Raw genomic sequence first — 20067 nt, forward strand, 5'->3', positions numbered from 1 at the left:
CAAAATAAGTTCTACTTCATATTGACAGATATTAGAAACACCAATAGACGCTGGGTCAATGAAAGCAGTCGCGAATCAAGAAATGGTTAAAGTTGTCCAACATATGCGATGCTAATCTATTAACATAGGCATAAAAATCATCAGGCGTGTACCATGTGTATCGTCAAAGCGAGGGAGGGCAAAATATCACTGACCCCAACAAAAGACAACAGGTCCTGTAGTTTATCGGTCCCTAATAAAAAATCTAACCGGGGTGTAGGATGACAAGTACTTGTAACGAAAATACCCGTTACCAGGATTCAGAGAGAACATATAATATGCACAAGAGGAAAGCTTACCTTTTCCGTATACGAAAAGCAGCGAAAAGCGTAACGCGATAGACCAGCACACCTGTAAGTTAGCTGGTTGCCGCGGGAATGATGTTCGAATATATTGCCGGAAATGAGGTCGCGCCTCCCGAGGTGTAAGTTGGAGGACCTGTATATAGAGGCGCCATATTGCAGTGGCCTAGAGTAAGCATCAGCAGATGCGGAATCAAAAAATGAAACGGATTTAAATATAAACGAAGGAGATAAATGACCGGCCGTTACCAAAATGATAACACGGGCATTGCCAGTCCACTAATATATGGACACAAAAGAAACAGTTATAAAAGTTAAATACCACCAAAACAGTATAACGTGAATAGTACACGCGTTATTGAGATATCGCGTCCAAGTTGTAGCCAAAACGAATTAGATACTCCCATAGTATCATATTAACAGAAGCGTGATGTGTAGTCCAGATAGTACTGGTGAACCAAGTATCAAAAACAACAAATATATATATTTTGTAACGTCGGCCGAAGAGCGCCATATTTGAAAGGTTTAATCACACTTAATAACAAGTGTGAGTTTAGATCTTATTGTGAATAGAAAACGCGTTGTTAATATATCGCGTCCAAATTATAGCCAAAACAAATTGGATACTCCCATTGTATCATAATTACAAAAGCGTGACGTGTAGTCCAGATAATACTGGTGAACCAAATATCAGAAACCACAAATATATATGTTTTATAAAATCGGCCGAAAAACGCCATATTTGAGAGGGGTAATGACACTTAGTCACAAGTGTGAGTTTGGATCATAATAATAATATTAAACAGGACGTCTGAAACATACCAGGATCTATCATATGCAGTTAAGCAGGTTGTACTGTATTAACGCGTTTCGTTCTATAAAACAAGAACTTGAATAATGTATAAGTCAGGCACTGTTGTTTATACAGAATTACGTGTTGAACAAGAGAAATATGTTTTTTTGGACTGATGAAGAGATGTTTATATATGTTTTGATTGATTGGAGGTGATATATCTCCACCTATATTTTCAAAAAAAGATGTCTTTATGGAGAGAGGTATATTTATTATTTATACCTAATCCCAGGTATACATTTGGAGTAGAAAAACTAGACAATAGCACTATGGGCATACGCACATGAGAAGAGAAAGGAAAAATAAAAATAAAAGTAAAGCAAAAAATATATACATATGTAAGTGATGCATCGCATAGATATGAACTGATCCCAGATCATATCCAAGTGATTAAGTACACATATTGATTATGAGCGTGTATCGTCACGAACATAGAACAAGGCTCAGCTTAAATGAGAAAAATTATTTCAGTTAAACCATCATAAGAAATAATGCATCTCGCTGTCAGAGTTGTGTCCCAAGGTGGCAGCTCGTAAGCGACAAATCCATTTGGATTCACATTGTCGCAATATCAACTCTCTATTTTGTCCTCTTTTGCCTCCAGGGATATGTTCTATTCCATGGAACCAAAACGAGGAAGGGCAGTCAGTATGTTTCATCCTGTAATGTTCAGTGATGGGGTATCTGGTGTCATTGTTTATTAGGGCTCTCCTGTGTTCTTGTATACGTGTTTTTAAGGGGCGGATGGTACTACCCACGTAAATGATGTCACAATCACATCCCAGGATATATACAACATGGGTAGTATTACAGTTGATAAATTCATTGATGTAAAACGTTCGTACACAGTTGTATGAAAAGCTTTTGATCTTATTTTTACCCATGGGGCATACGTTACAGCTGCCACAAACAAAGAATCCTTTGGGTTTGTTCGGAAGCCAAGTACCACTTGTTTGTGGAGAGGTAATATAACTGGGACACAAATCGTTTCTCAAGGAAACGCCTTTTTTGTATGTAACACTAGGCGTTATAGGGATGCTATCTTTAAGTCCATCAATAGAGGTCAAAAAATGCCAATTCTTTCTTAGAGCTCTAAATATATCATCACTGTGTGTAGTGTATTGAGTAATAAATCTTGCCATGTTATTGGATTTGTTACCAGTTTTGTTTGTGTCCAGTAGTGTTGCATCCCTGGTTGAGGACAAAATTCTTTTTTCAGCATTGTCAAGAATCTTATTACTATAGCCTCTGGTTTGAAATCTTTTTTTGGTTTCTCTGACATTTGAGAGGAAATTGTTCTCCTCGCTGCAATTTCTTCTGATGCGTACAAATTCCCCAAAGGGGATGTTCTTAATTACTGAACTTGCATGGGCACTAGAGGCATGTAGAACTGAGTTGCATGCAGTCTCCTTTCTATAGAGTTTACTGTGGATCGTGTTATTTTCAACATAAAAGTTGATATCAAGAAAGTTTATACTGCTTTTATGGTATGACATAGTCAGTTTTACATTAAACACATTATCATTTAGATATGTGTGGTATTGCTCCAATTCATCAACAGAGCCGGACCAGAGACAGATGATATCGTCTATGTACCTCCCCCAGAATACGATGTATTCTGTCCAGGGGGAGGCACATCGGGCCCAGGCATGCTCCTTCTCGTACCACCCCATGAAGAGGCAGGCGTACGAAGGAGCAAACCTGGAACCCATCGCCGCGCCCTTGATCTGCTGATACCACTGGTTGTCATGTAAGAAAAAATTATTCATTAATATGATATTGACCATCTTAATGACCATCTCATTATGTTCGTAACGCTCAGCACCCTCTCTGTCCAAAAAAGAGCGTAATGCCATTAGGCCAAATTTTTGATGGATACACGTGTAGAGACTTTCAACATCAAATGTTACAAATAGTAATTCCTCAGACCATTGAAAGTCTTTAAGTTTGACTAGGATATCTTTGCTATCCTTTACGTAAGATGGTAAGTCCAATACATATTTACATATTTGGAGATCTACAAAATGTGAAAGTTTTTCTGTGGGTGAACCAACTCCAGAAATGATAGGTCTTCCTGGGGGGAATCGTCCCCCCTTGTGTATTTTTGGTAGGATATATATACAAGGGAATGAAGGACAATCAACCTTTAAGAATCTGTATTCATCCTCAGATAGTAATGAGATATCCCTCCACTCAACCAGTGTGGAATTGATCATAGTGGAAAGGGCTGGTATTGGGTTATTTTTAACTTGCCTGTAACATGTGTTATCCCTTAGTTGTCTATTGATTTCATTGAGATAGTCTGTGCGATTCATAATGACCACATTTCCCCCTTTGTCTGCCTCGCGGATCACTATGGTATTGTCGTTTTTTAGACGCTGCAGGGCCTGTCTTTCTTCAAGGGAAATGTTCTGCGTTTTACGTGGTTTAAATTTGTTTGGTGTTTCAAGGGCATAAAATTCTTCAGTCATTTTTTTATAGAAGATATCAATTTTTGGGTCGTATCCAAATGTAGGTACAAATTTGGATTTAGGACGTAAACCACTATCATTATGGACATCTTGACAGACATTAAATTCATTCAACAGAGAGGGTATATCACTTGGACAATCATCACAGATAGACAAAAGACATTGGATATTTTTAATGTCCGCTATTGTATGAGAACTAGGTTCAGAAATTGTTACATTGGTGTCCTGTTCATGGGGTTTGTTCGAAAAATAATCACGAAGTTTAAGATTTCGAACAAATTTATAGAGATCCACATGTATGTTGACCAAATCACCACATTGAGTAGGACAAAAATTCAAACCTTTGCTTAGGATACGGATCTCATTGTCATCAAGGATTTTATTGGAAAGATTGACAATTTTCAAAATATGCTCATCCTCATTGTCAGTAATATCAACAGATGTTAAATCATGTTTTACTTTTTGGCCTTGGTCGATGTATCCCCCTTGCCTATTGTAGCTTTGGTGTTTCCTTTTGGACCTCCTCCCACCACGCCGGATCTTAACTGTTCCTGTTTTTGTTGTAGTCTGTTGGAAATGCGTAGTTTCGCAAGTTCTTTTTGAAAGGGCGATGCCCCTTCCCCTAAAGGGATGTCCTGCGCTACAGAGGTTGATGCAACACTCCCTTGTGATGAGATGGATATGTTGCTAGTTGATCCAGTATCATCACTCTCTCCCTTGTCATCTCTGTTCCTTTTTTTGTCCTCAAAACCTTGAACATTATCAAACTTTTTGTGAAAAGTATAAATCCTACCATCACGGTAGTCTCGGTCGTCCCGCTTAATCTTTCTGAGTTTTGCTAATGTTGTCCTTTGAGAAAGTTGTGATAGGGAATTTGCAAAGTGTATCAACAGTAGTAAAATATTACTCACATTTTGTTTCAAAGGCTGGAATGTTGAAGTAATCAGATTGCTGTATATTTTTGCTAATAATGATATAACCTAAATTAAAGTGACTGTGAGAATATAATTGACACACTAGTTGCTCTGTTTCCAGTTCTGACGTTAGAAGGGCCTGCTTAAGACACATTTTTACTGACACAAAGTGTGATTCTGAGTGTTTGCAACTGCAAACAAATGTTTTTTAATATGTATAAACCTCATTTAAGGAGTCAGTAAATTATTTAAGACTTCTAAAACAGACTTTTAACGCCATAAGGAATTGCTGTTTGGAAAGGAAATATTGCAGGCGTTCCTTCCAGATAGCAACTCTTTAGGAGATGCATCAATGTTTTGAAATTGAAATCCGGTCACACAACATTGAAAATTTACGGACTCACAAGGTGTAGTGGAAATTAATTCGCAAAAAGAAAGGGGTCCCAATGGGGCTCCTTCCCCTTAGTGACAGCTGATTGTTGTGTAGCGTACAAACTACATAAAAAAGTCAACTTTTTTCAAACACAGCTCCATTATCTTTAAGGAAAGTGCCCTAATTTGTATTGAATTTATTTAAATGCAATCACCATAGTGGTGTGTTGACCCCAGCAGGCCACCTTCCCTTTGATCCCACTAATCAAAATGAGTCACAATTTACGACCATATTGCGACCTCATCCAAATGAGAATTTTGTGAACCAACCTGTATAGGACGTTTCGCAAAATTCCGAAAATGATAACACAACTCAGATCACAATGTGTGTAAATTAAGCCCAGAATTCGTGACACTGGCTAAGGTTTTATGTAATTTAAAGTTATTCATTGCTCAGGCAATGAATCAGATGTTTGAATCCCCAATCCTTACAATTAAGTTTAATGTGACAAATAAGGCTTCCTAAATCAATGTTATGCCTCGTTCTAATGGCTGCTATTGGGTCTTCTTTGAAATTAATACATATGATTAATCAAAAGCATGGTCTGAGGCCCAAAATAATCTTTAGATGTCCTTTCTAACTCAAGCCTCAGTTTAGGAGGAATGATTTGTGCATGCTTCTGTTTCTTTTTGGACATGTGCGCTCATGTGAGGTCCTTTAGTCCAGATCCCTAGATGTTGTCATTCAAGGTAAGTGCTCCTCCTCCACGTCCTTGGCTTGAAAATCAATAACTTTTAAACATGAATACTTGTGGGAAATGAGAAAATTCACTTAAAGAAGACAAGGGAACAAAAAGGAATTGGTGAATCGGAAAAAGAAAACATGCACTACTTTTTAAATTAATCATGGTTTGTGAAACATAAAAATACCCAGTTACACCATAGAATTAAAAAAACACAAACAAATCTGATCGAATAGAACAAGAACTTGGATGTTGTTTCTTTTGCCTTTATAATTACTGTGTATTTTTACTGTAAACTGGATTTTTGTTTCATTTTATTTTTCATTTAAAATTGAATCGTATTTTTGTTTATTATTTAATTTATACAGACAAATACAAAGCACGTTGTAGCACTAGCCACTAGTACTGGATTTGGGTAGAATGCTCTAAAATAAACAGTAATTAATGGTTCATTGGAGAGCATTCGAACCCCACTGTGTTGTCCAAGGTTAACCTTAGTCTACCCCATACATATCTAGGCTAATGCTGGCAGGGCCGGCTCTAGGGCGGTGCGATCGGTGCCACCGCACCGGGCGATGACTTGGAGTGAGGGCATAATGCTTGAAAGTATTTTATCATTTTATGAGCTCCTGCTGCCGTGTTCCTGGCCTCCAGCAATTTTCAGGCATCAATTAAAATGTCAAGATAACTCTGGTGATTAATCGTCTTCGTGGAAAGACACTGGAGGTTTGTCTATTGGAAGTTTTGACTAATCCTAAGGTAGCATAGAGCAGAGGTCTTCAAACTTTTTTGCTCTGAGCCCCCCTAAGCAAAATGTTTTCAGGTCGGGCCCCCCTCCAAAACTTAATGGCAAGGATTAGGGGCTTAATGGCAAGGATTAGGGGCTTAATGGCAAGGATTAGGGGCTTAATGGCAAGGATTAGGGGCTTAATGGCAAGGATTAGGGGAGCAGGAGGGAGATGGTTGCATGCAAGTGGCAGGTCTTATGAGTTGATTTCAGGAGTACTTTTTGTATAGCTTATAAACTGCACTAAATAGGAGACTAATAAAACAGCAAATGCGTCAAACAAAAACATGCATTACCCCAAACATACATATCCCCATAATTGGGGTGGTGTGAGCATCTCACACTCTTGGACCCCAAAGCAACTACACCTGCTGCGCTTATGATAAGTGTAGTCCTAGCAGGCTACTCCTCTGCATCTTTTACCTCTTCCCCACCATGACAGACCATCACCTCGGTCCTAATGCTAGAAAGGAAATTAAGCTGCCAAGCCCCTTTTTTAAAGGTAGACAGTCATACTTGTGATGCAGTGGGCCCCTCAAACCCCTGGGACCAGTCCTGCTGCATCTGTTTCCTTAATGATAATCAGCAGTGGCCACTTACACTCCTGGCAGCAGCGCCAGCTTCACTAATGAATGAACCTTTAAAAAAAATTAAAAATTAAAAAACATTTATATTGTCCCCTTCTTTGGGGTATCTCTCTGGCCTTTTGTAAACATAAAAATGAGTCCCCATACAGTGCTCCCTATTCTGGACCTTCTGTTTGACAATATCTATGAATCTCGCTCCTTTCCTCTGTCTCCTAGACCATTGCTGTGAGGCCCCAGGGGCCAAGAGGATTAGGGCTCTGCATCTGAATGTAATCCTGCCGGCCTTCTACCTGCCACCCCATGGACTCTGTTTTCACACATAAACTGCCCCTGAATGGTTGATGCTGACTTTGAGGTGCCTCTGCCTGAAAGCGAAGGGTGTGGAGGTAGTGCAAAAAGTTAAAAAAGAAACCAGCCGTTAATTGATTGAGTCGCTTAAAGCAAGGGCCACTGGAATTATGAGTTTCTGCAGCAGCAGCGTTTTCCACATTGTTGAGTTTACCGCATTTGCTACATAATCCATAATCTGCAGATTCCAACAAAAGAAACTTGATTCTACCTCACACGGAACACAATTTACTTAAAACTTGGCAAACTGTTCCAGAGCAGTGGAAGGCCCTTTGCAAAGATTGACTGGTAATCTTGTATTTGCTTACTGCTGTATTTAGGTGTTTTATAGATTTGACACATAACCCACCATCTGCTGCTTCATCTGCTGATATTACCAAAAACAAAAAAATGGTTCTAGGTCAAACGGTTCCAAAGTTAGTAAAAATGCTATGACACATGGTGCCATGCGGTGGAAGGCACTTTGCAAAGCTGGACTGGTCTTCTTTCTGTTGCTTATAGTTATATTTCAGCATTAAACTGGTCCTAATGCGGTGCAATCAATGCCCAGACAGTGTTAACAAGTTTTAAAATGAAAAAATAATGGAATAATATTATTAAAAATACGTGCCGCATAATTTGCCTATTCTTGCCACATCATTTACTCAACTCTGTCTCGCATAATTCCAGTGACCTTGCTTATACCCTGGACCTCAAGCTAAGCATTCTAGGTTTGTGTGAGGTACAGGTGCTCACCAAGTCTAGTGACTAAAACAAAAGATATGCTCTACCTGTTTGAATAACAATGGATCAAATAGATCTCACTGATAAGTAACCCAAAAGGGTCGCCTACGGCCACACCATTAGGAAAGGGGCACACAGGAAGAACTGAATATTATGATTGAGAATTTTATTTTTATTTTTATTTGTTTTTTGTTCAACAATTTTCTTGATATATCTACAAAAAACATATGCTCAAGATATGCATACAATAATTTTTTTTTGGAAAGAATATGTCCAGTTGATCAAGCTAGGCCCCCTTAGAGGGGTAAGAGGAGTGTATAAACAATTAAATTACAATCATACTCAACATGCAACACATACAATCTTACACAATCAACCAAAACATTGAACATACATATTCACTACATTAAAATGTTTTTTATATACACACAAGAACACTCTCCTTGAGGTTTCGGTGTATCTTGTTTATAGTACACCACCAAATCATACAAAAGAACCAATACGCCGACGCGCGTTTCGGTACAATCACCCCAACAGTAAGGGTGCCACCTTCTTCAGGGCATAATTTGTATGCGTTTTCTGTAGTCCAGGGGGCCTGAGTTTAAATCCTGAGGTGCATACAAAAGGATTGAAAAGAGAACGCGGGAAAGGATGTCGGAGGAATCACTACTGTAAGTGTCCTTGCAAGTTGTGCGGTAAAGGATGAAGCCGGAGAAGCTTCAAGATCAATTGAAAGCCCCCTTGGTTCTGTTCGTATAGACGGTTAATTCTTTCAATGGTTGCGGGCTCTTGGTCCGTAAGGCGATGAAAGGAAGCCTACTCTTCACATCGCGGTCTCACGAGGTACTTGGGAACGTTGTAAGACAGGAGCAAACGCTCATGTAAAAATATCAGTTTGAACAGGGCAGTGTAATTAGGCTTGTAGATAGGTTTGTGATGCGTCAAGCCGATGCGTGGTGGGGATAGCGTAATTCCGAATGGATAGTTACCGCTCACCAAGTCTAGAACTAGGCTCGGTAGCTCTCAGGCACCTATGACATGCCTGCCGAATGTTAGAACTACCCACTCTTTGATGTGCGCATTTTAAATGTTAATAACGTTTTTGAAACAAAAAATTATTAACTCTTCATCCCATAATATAATATGACAACCGTGAACCGAGACAAGTGAAAGCAGCAATCCCTCCTCGTGCTCAAAACCAAGACACTGACCAGCATGACTCATCCTCGTGAAACACAACCAAAAGCATCAAAAAATAAATGATGGATAACGCAAAGTGCAAAAGTTGTATTTATTACTGCACAGTTAAAACGCATATTCAAACAAACTCTCAAACAAATATAGTTTTCACCAGGACAAACACACCACGAACTGATTTCACATTAAGTATTTGTGCAGCCTTTACTTATTGAAACATAGAGAAAATACTTGTTTCAGGCAAAATCAGTCTGTCCATTCATAATTACACAAATTACAAACAATGCAAAATTGGTTCCTCTGTTTTTGTTGAGGGTCGTTCATTGACCAGAGCTTCTTTGATAATATATCTATAACTCACTTAAAATTATGTACAGGGGTCAATAAACACGCTCATGCGGTTTCAGACCCGTTTCTTCATTTCACCCTGGTGCAAAAACCTTTATGTAACATGGACTTATGAATGCCTCTTCATCTATGCAGCATTAGGTGAGCAGAAAGATGAGCAATGGTGAAGGTAGATATGACATGTTTCTGCACCAGTGAAAATGTTCCGTGTCCCAGCCCCTGTTGGGTTTCACTTGTGTTGTGCTTAATACAATGATATTCCAATTGGGAACATTTATGTGCGCTCGAGAGTTCTTCTACTACGTCTGTTTAATAAAACATATGCATTATTTCAAGGGAGTTTCAAAGTCTATTCACTAACGGTCTTTAAAGGCTAATTGTGAACAGTAAGCGCAGCAACGCCCAGGTTTCCTGGCGACACCATAAAGCAGCATAAATCATAGCCCTCCCCACCCCCCCCAACCAAGTAACTGAATATTTAAGTAAACCTTAATTGAAATTAGTGGCGTGAATAATAGAGGAAATCTCAACGTGAAGAAATAACGAGCAGTTGCAATTCAATAGGTCTCACATTTATGCGAGTTTGAGTATTGGCATTGTAAAAGGCAATGCCTTTTATTTATGTTTTGGTTGTTAAAACATAAATAAAAGGCATTGTCAATTACAATGCCAGTAGCTTAAATTCCGGCAAATTCAAGACCTATTGGATTCCAAATGCTTGTTAGTAATCTCTTTGACCCTGCCTGCCACACTCAGTGACCCCTGCCCCCAGGGCACTAAAATCAGGGCTCGGAATAAATGAAGACAGCCTGGAAATGCAGCAAATAAACACCACTCGCACTTCCAGGCCATCTTCATTTACATATACTTGCAGAGACATTCGTGCCCCCCTGGGAACCCATCCACGCCCCCCCAGGGGGGCGCGCCCCACAGTTTGAAGACCTCTGGCATAGAGGGTTAAAATGCCTGCTGCTAAGAACGTGTACTGTGCAGCTAACAAACTGCATATCATGTAAATAGGTTAGTGGGTTACTGCTTCTGTAAGAGAGCTCCTTTTGGTACTTGTCATTTAGAAGTCAAAATCCTACTATAGAATATTGAGCTATTAACTGTCATCAAAGAGCTGCATGCAAACTGCATGGTATATGTTAGAGCTATATGTGTTTTTTGCCCAGTCTTTCATTATCCTAATCTTGCCAAAAGGGTTCATTTGGGTAGAAAACAATTCTTATTATTAAAGAGAACCCCTAACAATGGTGTTAACGTTTTAAATTCTGAATTTGTGCTTTAAAGAATAAGGACTCTTAAACTACATTGCCTACCAGTACCGATGACATGTCACTCCTACATTACACCATGTAGTCCTATCTGATGTAACATTTCCTATACACTGATTTACACTCATATGATTGTCTCTGATCAATGTGTATGTGATGTAAAGTGCTTTGACACCTAACACTGGTATGAGTGGTGCTATAAAACTAAATGAACCTGTTAGACAGTGGATATGGAGATTTGAGGGGCACTGTTAAAGGTGCTAGTGAGGCAATCTGTAGCAGAGGCGGTGGGGGGGGGGTTGGGGCACCAACAAACATTGTCGCACAGGGTGCCATCAGTGTTAAAGCTGAAAGTTTGCTGTGCATGATCAGGGTCTAACAGTCGGGGAGAAAACATTTTGCCACAAATATTCAGATTAATAAAAAGAGTCAATGTTAGGAAGCATTACAAAAGGGGGGAATTTTCTCTTACCATTTGTTGTAGGAGACCTAAAATTATAGCTTATAATAGGCTCCTGGCAAACATAAATGCGAAATTGCAAGAGTGACAGAACATCAAGTGAGATGCCTCAAGAAGCAGAAACACACATGCACTGCCTCCCTTAATCAGGATGACCATGAAAGGGCTACTGATTGTCAGTAAAAAGAATGGCACAGCAGAAGCACCCACGCAAATGTCAGGAGAGCTACTGTCAAAGACATACTGTAAGTCACATTAATCTAGATGACAGCTCTCACATCTAATTTAGTGTCAAATTAGTACTCGTGATTAAATGTGATTAGAGCTTTTGGGGAAGAAATAGTGCGAATCTCACTTCGACAAGATTCCCGTTTTCATCACTATAGAAAGTATAAATTAAGGATGTTGATCTGTCCCTATACTTGTGAGGCTTCTATACAATGTGAATCAAACAAGAATAAGACAATGGAATTTTTCCAAATTTTTCGGTCAATGATCTTCTCAGACCTGCTTTCTTTTATTGATAATTGTGAATTAGTAATGGATAAGATTTTGATATGAAGAGGATTCGCCGTTATTCTCATGCACAACTTTGAAAAACCCTAAAAAAAACCTCTAAAATGAAGCTCCGCACTGATCCAAACCCTTTTGGATCATTTCCTCCCTGTAAACGATTTATAATGGTTGTGGAAAACCTGGTATTATCACACCTAGGTCAAGGCAATTCCCTGCTCAGAGGCCTTCCAAATAAAAAGCAGCTCCCTTGAAAGGAATTTAGGGCCTCATTTAGGTGATGGCGAGAGGTAATAACCTCCACAATTCTGTCTAGACTATCACCCACCATATTTAGATATCTCTGCCTGCCCCACAGATATCCCTGTGCCTTGAAAGTTTGCTGAGCGGCTGTCAAGTTTCAGGCTACTGTGCAAAAAGCTTTTTTGTTTTTCAAAAACAAACTCCCAAAGCAGGAATATATCTTTGGAAAAACAAAAAAATATAATGGCCGTGAAACCCTGAGAGGTTTCTCACAGGACGAAGGGGTAACTTTTAATGATTTCCTGTTTGGGGCCACCACTTTTTCCTCAGTGGCCCTGAACTGAAGAAAAGTTAATCAGACCACCCACTCTAAATAGGGCTGATGGTCTGCTGCATCTCTACCAGTGGGTCCAACTCTATCAGTCAGAGGGGGCCCTGCCGTCTGAAACATAACAGTCCACCAAACTCTTAATAGAGTGGAGTGCTGTCAGCTTAATGGACAAGATACTCTGCCAGGTTTATGCAAAGTACTCTGTCTGCCAAACTATAAACCAGGCCAGACGTAATATCATTTCTATCCTAATGAAACTCCCCTGGTTTTAACTAGAAGGCTAACTACATGGACACAATGAATGGCACCCCTGCTTATCTGGCTGACAAACTAACCATTTTCAGTGGTTGACAGTTCCACAGCAAGGATTTCACCAGACTGGAGATGAAGAAATGCAAGGAAGAGATAGCCTGCTCTCCAACTATAAACTCTGCAACAACGTCCCCGTGATTTTCAAAACTGCCCCAAACATGCTCCAATTCATGAAAGAGTTGAATCCGACCTATTCAAAGAAAACCACAGGTTGACAAAGTCTACAGTAATTATTTTAATGATTATTATTATTATTACATTCTTATATAGTGCTTAGCTACCCCTAGGGATTTCTCCACGCTTGGAGGACAGATAGAACAGCTTAGTGAGGAAAGCTAAAACAGCAAGGTCTTCAGTTCTGTGCGGAAGGTGAATAAAGACAAACCCACCTCCGATCCACTCTGTGAAAAATCTTGTATTATATTTCTGGTCCTTGACCATGAAGAGCACTCTGTTGCCCTGTGTTAAATTTGTGCTATACAATTATTCTGTTCATCCAAAAGATTTCAATGATCTGATTGCCTGGCCGTGAATTAATGTTTTTTATTTTTGGCTGAAGTTACAGGATGTCAGGCACGAAAGCCTGTATCTTGGAAAAATTATGACAGAGGGTGAAAGAGGGCAGGGTAAGCAGCGTCTGAGCCTGATAAAGATATGGGGCAGTAACTGTGCCCAATATATTAAAAAGGACACGTTTTAATAGATTTTCTAGATTTGGGTTTGAAATCCCAGACTGATATGTAATTTTGAAATATATATATATTCACTGAAAAACCCACAGGTTTCAGGGACGTTATAGTTAGTTGGACATTTCAGTCGTACAAAACCTGGGAAATTCGGCCGTTGTAGTTAGTTCAGCTAACAAACACTTATTTTTTCCTCAACAAACTTTGATCTAGAGGAAGAGACTGAAAACACAAAAGAGACAAAGAAAGAGGAATAGAAAGACCGAAAACCAGTTACAAAGGGATTAAACAGGGATGAAAAAGAACCTTCAAGAGTAACAAAAGGGGCGGGGTGTGACTGGTGAAGAATTAAAGAGTCATGAGGTGGAACCAGAACTATGCAATCTCAGTATTTGGTACCATGACCTCCGATAGCTCAGGCAGCCATATTCAGAACAAAACAATGGGCCCTTGCATGTATTCACTTACAATTTAAGGACTGCCTGTTGCATACGGGTGCTTGGTGTGTGGCAGAGGAATTAACAGCATAAAAGTTCAACTTTCACTGAATGTCAAATCACTTGGACTGTCCCTTGACACCCACCTCTCCAACTAGGAACACATTGCCAAAAAACACAAAGGCAGCCTGGTAAATGTTCTCTCTTCTAGAGAAAGTCAAATCAATGCTTCCAGAAAGTGTAATCAGAACTACTGTTCAAGCCTTCCTACTCTTGCTTCTGGATGGCAGTAATTCCCTCCTGCATGGCCTTCCAGACTCCACCTCCTAGGGACATTCTACATGCCGCAACACGTCTCATCGAGGGCCTGAAGAAATATCACCTCATCAGCCCCACCCTGATGGTACTCCATTGACTCCCCTTGTGATACTCCGCCATCTTCAAAAATATCCATAACATTTATAAAGTCATCACGAACAGCACCCCTGCTTACTTTGCAGATAAGCTCACCATCTCTGGCGGTTATCGGCACATCCTTAACCAGGACACCATCAGACTGCAGACCAAGAAGTGTAAAAAATAAAAGCAAGACGACATGCCTGTTTTATCTATGAACCCTTCCCCATCTCCGTCAGGACATCTCCAACACTGCTCCAATGAAGGAAAGAAACGAAGACTCGACTCTTTAAAGAACACAATGTCACAATACATTAACCATCTACAACTCAGCTTCCTCTCATATTACTCTGGAATCGTGGACACCAGAGCTGAGTTTGCAGAACCCAGCATGGCCTCAAAAGGTCCGCAAACCCTGAGCAGGAAATACAAACTCTTGGCAAGTGTTTTGGACCCAGTGGCAGGAAACGGGGTGGGTGCGGGAGGCAGGTGAGGGGGCATGGGATAGTGGGGACAAAATATTAAAAAGAGAAAAAACACTGATCTCCTCTGGCTTCAGCTGCCTCCGTTTCTTCTCCCTATGCTTTAGAGTCTGGAAGGACACAGGCATGAGTCAATCATGATTGGTCTGAGCACTGTGGTTCAGTGCTCAGACTGGGACAGGGAGCCTGTGCATGTTCCCCACCCAGGCTGTAATGCAGCCTGGTTGGGGAATACGAAAAGTGCCAGGATTGCTTGGCAAGGCTGAGGCCAAGCAGTCCAGCGCACTTAGGGGTCTATTATAATGGCGGGCGGATTGCCACCGCCCGTATGGCGGCGGCGATCCGCCCGCCATTATCCACCACCCGCATGCAATTTACCCCTGCCGTATTATGTTGGCGGGGGTAATGCAGCGAACGGGAAGACCATCCGCAGCTTTTCTGCCCGGTCGATGAGTCGACCGGGCGTAAAACGTTTGAATATGGTGGCGGTGTCTGTTAGACACCGCTATCCACATTAATATGCATGCGGGGATTAGTCTTGCCACAGAAAGGCATGCGGATTTCGCAGTTGGGGGCCTGTTGTGGGCCCCCAGGATGTTGGGGGGTGGGGGGCGCACATGGGGGTACCTATGGTACCCCTGCATTTACATGCATAACATGGCAGGCACCGCGCGGTGCCATGTTGTGCATGCAAATGCTCAGTGTGCAGCCACAGCATTGTGGCGGGCGGTGCTGTGCGCACTGTCTGCCACAATGATGTGGATGGGGGATGCCACCGTGGTGGTGGCATCCTAATTGCCAGTGCGAGACCGCCACACCACTGGCGGCCGGTCTCAGCACCACAAGGGTGGCGGACGTAAGTCTGACCGCCATCCTAATAGGCCCCTTAGTGTACACAGTGCACTCCTCATCACTGAGCCACAAGCCCCATCCCATCCTAACCCAGCCCCGCAGAAACAAAAAATAAATTGATAATAAACTTGTTATTATCATTTTATAATTGTTTGTTTTCCACTGTTCTGAAAGCAGTGGGGCGACGCTCCTCTGCCTTAACGGAGAAGCTGCCCCTGCTTGGACCCATGCTAAATCTACTGCTAGGCCAGCATAACAGAACTGCAATCAGATTCTCCAACCCTGTGGAGGGTTGAATATGAATCCATGGTTCACATGGATACCTGTGGTGGGTCAAGCACAAGAATTTGTTAAATTTGGTGTATGAATTTGGTGTATGAAGACTCTCATTCCAATCTGTCCTCATTATCATCTGCATTTTGAAGGAGAACTGTTTTAATAAATCAAGTTTCCTTAAAATTGTGTAATATGGGCATACATTGCCATCGAGGGATTCCGGTGACATTTATAATTCTAGAGGCTGAATGTGGCAATGTAGAGCGAAATTTCATGCGTTACACATTACGTATTTTTATATTACGTGACTTTTTAAAAATTGAATTTAGTACTCTTTAGAAATATTTGGAGAAATTAGTTCTATCGGTTTAGTAATACATATTTGCCTGAGCCTGCAGATATGTCTGTAAATATTTTGAGAAAATTAAGGATAAAGTGCTAATATTTAAAATGCGTCTTATATAAGAAAGCGCATTATTATAAGTTACATTTTAAATGCAAAGTAAATTGTAAAGAAATTAAAAGCATGTATTCAAAACTATGCTTTTCTTTTGAAGTACATTAGCATCATAGAGTAGAGTTAACAAGATATTTATAATAAAAGAAAATAAAGTCTAATGTGGGACAGGGCTTTGCATTTCAATGTGTAGTTTTACACTCTGGAGAGGATTAATTGGCCAATGGTTGCATCAAGGAGGGCCTGAAGGTGTACTGTCATTGTGTAAGTACTTGTTTACCAGGGCCTAGTGTCAAGCTATTCAAGTCCGTCATTTGAGGACTGGATGTTGCATATTGACAACAGAAACATCATGCAACCAAAATATTGTGGCCACAATATCAAGGACCAAAATATCAATTTGTAGTGCATATGGGTAAGTATAGAGTCACTACTTTTAACTCCACATCTTACATATATCTCCATCTACACATCATACTTACCTAAACTTACCCTCAAAATATTTTGGGCCTCAATATTTTGTCCATGACATTCTGGTGGCACTATATTCTGCAGTCAATATGAAGGTGGAATATTGACATGAGTAAGGTTCTGGACCAGACCTGTGATCAGAAGTGATTCACCAAGTAAACTCTCAAGAGGCTGTGGACTGGTGTACCTGTTTTGGGTTGAGCACATATAGCTGTGGTGGAAGCATACCAGGCTTTGTGAATCCATAGTGGTGGCCAGACCTTTCTATTATATGTGTCATTGGAGTGCAGGCCTACAGACCCAATGATGTAAAGTTCTGCTTTTTTTGTTTACTCAGCAACTACTGTTAAAATTCCAAGAGTAGGTTGTGCATATTTGTATGCATAGCCTTTGCGGTACACGCATTGTGTGTGTGAGTCAACCAGAGAAATGGAGGCCTGTGGGATATATGTTGACTGTCATGGGTCTGATCTGTTTCACAAGATGGGAATGAGTTTGTTTTCTCAGACAGTGGTAGATTATTGCTGACATTCCCCAAGCTGGAGGGATGAGACCTAGTCAGTGAAGTGAGAGAAGAGGGAAGTGGGGAAGATACTTTTGAAATTCAATTAAGATTTTTGCTGAAACATTGACATTTGGTGGATGGTAGAGGAGAATGGCGGGACTGCAGACTTGGTTGTGCAAAATGAAGGGGACCATTTATGTGACAGCCAAGTGTAAAAACATCACACCTTTTTGTGCCTCTGTTGAGGGATCTCCAGGCTGAGGACAACCCTTATGTGAGAAGCATCACTCTGCACAAAAGCTGAAAATGAACAGTGTTAGAAATCTGGTCTCTAGTTGGCAAAGGTTTGCACCGTGTCCAAATAGGGACCACAATCCTAGTCAGAGTAGGTCAGATACACAACCTAAATTAACCTGTGCTTACCCTCTGTTAGCTTGGCAGAGAACAGTCAGGCTTAACTTAAGAGGCAATGTGTAAAGTATTTGTGCCAGACAACTAACAGTAACACAATGAAAACACCACAAAAAGACTCCAAACCAATTTCGAGAAATAGATTATTATATTCTGAACACAGCACAGCCTCAACAACAAAATATCCATTAAATAGAAGTCAAGATGTGCAATTTTAAAGATTTCAGTGAAAATAGCACATGAAAGTGGAAAGCGCAAACTGTAGTTGTTTGGATGCACTGCACTGGGACACAGCCACATGTGCAAGCCAACTGCGATGGAGTGGTGGCCCGCTACAGGGAACCACTTAGGCCCACTGAACACCGCACCTTAAATCCTGGTGCGTAGTCTGCGCGGCGTTGCTTTGTGAGGCTTCACGTCATCCGGCATCGGTTCCGGGGAGCCGTGTGGCAAGGCTTTGCGGGGCTTGGTGTCACTTTGCATCGGTCCCACGGAGTTGTTTTCAAGGGTTTACAGTGCATCGATTCTGATGGTCTGCCAGTTGCGCGGTGAGGCTTTGCGAGGCTTTTTGCTGCTTTGCATCTAATTCCGATGAGGTGGCCAGCTGTGCGGCAAGGATTTGGGGGGCTACGCTTTGGTTATGATGTGGTCCATAGAAGGCAGAGCACCACAGGCCCACTTCCAAGGGTCTAGGACAGGGGTGGTACCACTTGTCAGAGCAGACTCACAGATGGCAGAGTCCAGGTGCAGGAGCCGGTTGGTTGTAAGTCTTTTGTGCCCCTGAGACAACAGCAACAGGTGGCAAGTCAGCAGGCCCTTGGAGAAACGTGGGCTCAAGGAAGAAGAGAGCAGGTCCAGGCCTTCTCACTCCCAGGCAAGAAGCAGAAGACAACAGGCCAACCCAACAGAGTAGGTAGCAAATAGGCCTGGGTGGAGTTAACAGAGAACTCAGCTGTGCTACGCGGAGTTCCACAAGCGGCGGAGTGTGTTTGGTCGCACCGTTTGCCCTTATTTTTAGCGCTGGGTGTTTGTTCCACTCTGGAAAATCAGTGCAAGTGAAAGCATACGCAGTGCAAGAGGGTGCTGCTTCTTTCTGCCACTAGACTAGAGTAGATTTTCTACTTGAAAGGTAGCTTCCTCAACGTGAAGGGATGGTTTCTCAACTCGAGCAGTCACGACCATCATGAATGCCGACGTTGAGAAATCTCGTTGGGAGGTGGTCTCGCATTGGCTTTTCCTCGCTCGCGCTCACCAACATAACGTTGGCAAGTGCGAGCGAGGAAAGTGGAGCAGATCTTTTTGGAACTCTGCATGCCCCACAGAGTGCAGAAAACTATGTGAATGAAGCAGAGTTCACCGCCCAGGCCTAGTAGAAAAGTAGCAGCCCCCACTATAGCACTGGAACCAGAAGGCAGCAGGGCCCTCACAGCAAAACTGTTAGCAAAGTGGCAGTTCCTCCTGCAGCACACAGCTCTTTTTCCTTGTAGAATGTCCTTGGTTCCAGCAAAGTTGTGATTTGGTGGTATTAGGGGTCCAGTACTTACACCCAAATGTGCCTTTGAAGTGGGAGAGACTTCAAATAGGTCTTTGGAAAAGCTTTTCTGCCCTGGCTCCAAACTCACTACGGGGTTGTATGCAGGTCTTTGTGTGGGGACAGGCACAGGCCTATTCAGGTGCAAGTGTCAGATTCTCCCTCCCAATCTTCCTCAGGAACACGACCAGCCTTGGGATGGGCTATCAGGATGCAAGTTTCACACCCCAGCTCCCTGTGCATGACTGTCTAGAAGGAATGCACAAAACCCAGCTGTCACCAAGCCCAGACGCATATTTAGAGACAGGCAGAAGCACAAGTTGGCTAAAGTAAGAAAATGCCTATTTTCTAAAAGTGACTATAATCAAAATATTTATTGATAGGTATTATCAGTGTGCCTCACCCTGACAATTATTGCCTAAGTCATTCAACGCTATCAATGGAAGTGGGCCACTTAATATTAACATGAAATGAAGTGTTCATTTTGCTTATTATCAAGGTTGTCTTTTGTATAGGGTTCACTTTTTTTTTGTAACATATTACATGGATACCATATATTGATCATTAAAAAATGTGTGTGTCCTTATTCACATCTGTACATTGGAGTATATTTGTATTATTTATTTTCCAGAGTCCCCTGACAAAGGGACAGCATGTCCCGAAATGCATTGGGCATCCGTCACTTGCATCAAATTGATCTCTGTTTTGTTTTTTAATTTTGAACTTCTAGTTAAGATGTAGAA

The 20067-nt window shown here is 41.3% G+C and overlaps 1 protein-coding gene across 2 annotated transcripts in view; it reads right to left on the bottom strand.

Moving 5' to 3' along the window:
* The window catches only part of C9H14orf132 (chromosome 9 C14orf132 homolog), a 405577-nt gene that overhangs the window by 80034 nt on the left and 305476 nt on the right, over window positions 1-20067 (bottom strand). The gene's annotated exons all lie outside the window — the stretch shown is intronic.

Source organism: Triturus cristatus, chromosome 9 (genome assembly GCF_964204655.1).
Source record: "Triturus cristatus chromosome 9, aTriCri1.1, whole genome shotgun sequence".
In the NCBI taxonomy this organism is placed as follows: Eukaryota; Metazoa; Chordata; class Amphibia; order Caudata; family Salamandridae; genus Triturus; species Triturus cristatus.